At 41.5% G+C, this 1199-nt stretch overlaps 1 pseudogene; it reads left to right on the top strand.

The window, feature by feature from the left end:
* The first annotated feature begins 666 nt into the window (after positions 1-666).
* Positions 667-784, top strand: LOC126215585 (5S ribosomal RNA; annotated as a pseudogene).
* The last annotated feature ends 415 nt before the right edge of the window (positions 785-1199 follow it).

Below are 1199 nucleotides of genomic sequence, written 5' to 3'. Positions count from 1 at the left end.
TTTTAAGAGCGGACGATCTGGACGTGTGTCCGCCAGAAAGAGTAAATTTGTTATACTATATATCATGAACTGATAATACATATATATATATATATATATATATATATATATATATATATATATATATATATTATGACTTGTGAACACTATTAAGGTAAATACATTGTTTGTTCTCTATTAAAATCTTTCATTTGCTGACTATGCCTATCAGTAGTTAGTGCCTTCAGTAGTTAGAATATTTTACTTAGCTGGCAGTATTGGCGCTCACTTTATTGCAGTAGTTTGAGTAACGAAGATTTTTGTGAGGTAAGTGATTCATGAAAGGTATAGGTTATTGTTAGTCAGGCCCATTCTTTTGTAGGGATTATTGAAAGTCAGATTGCGTTGCGCTAAAAATATTGTGTGTCAGTTTAGTGATGATCAGAATAAGTAAAGAGAGAAATGTATGAGTACGTTCAGTTTTGCTCAGCTGTTTGAAAATCAAATAACGTAAGAGGTTTATCGGCACAATAATTCACTTATTTTTCTAAGGGGACGTTTCAACCCGGAACACTGCCTAGCCTGTTATGCGTCATTGCAGCCTACTGTGCCACTGGACCTGAAAGTGATGATTTTTGTTATCAGTGACAGCACAATTTCCTTTTTTTTAGTAGCTAGTTTCTTAATGCCAACGGCCTTGCCGCAGTGGTAACACCGGTTCCCGTCAGATCGCCGAAGTTAAGCGCTGTCGAGCTGGGCTAGCACTTGGATGGGTGACCATCTGGTCTGCCGAGCGCTGTTGGCAAGCGGGGTGCACTCAGCCCTTGTGAGGCAAACTGAGGAGCTACTTGACTCAGAAGTAGCGGCTCCGGTCTCGGAAACTGACCTACGGCCGGGAGACCGGTGTGCTGACCACATGCCCCTCCATGTCCGCATCCAGTGACACCTATTGCCTGAGGATGACACGGCGGTCGGTTGGTGCCGTTGGGCCTTCATGGCCTGTTCGGGAGGTGGTTCAGTTTAGTTTCTTAATGGACAAAAATAAAAGGTAATCATATGATGCGAGCTTTAAATTGAAATACAATATGTAGAAGAACATGAAAACACAGCAGTTTAGTGGCATTTCGGCCCTCCACCAACAGAAAAAAACATTCGCGAGTGGTGGGCTAGTAAAGAAGAACTGAAAAAAAATGAGGAAGACTAAATGCACAAGTAGAGGA

The sequence above is a fragment of the Schistocerca nitens genome, chromosome 12 (assembly GCF_023898315.1).
Source record: "Schistocerca nitens isolate TAMUIC-IGC-003100 chromosome 12, iqSchNite1.1, whole genome shotgun sequence".
NCBI lineage: Eukaryota > Metazoa > Arthropoda > Insecta > Orthoptera > Acrididae > Schistocerca > Schistocerca nitens.
Note: the sequence above shows the minus strand (reverse complement) of the source record. Positions and strands in the feature narration are given on the sequence as shown.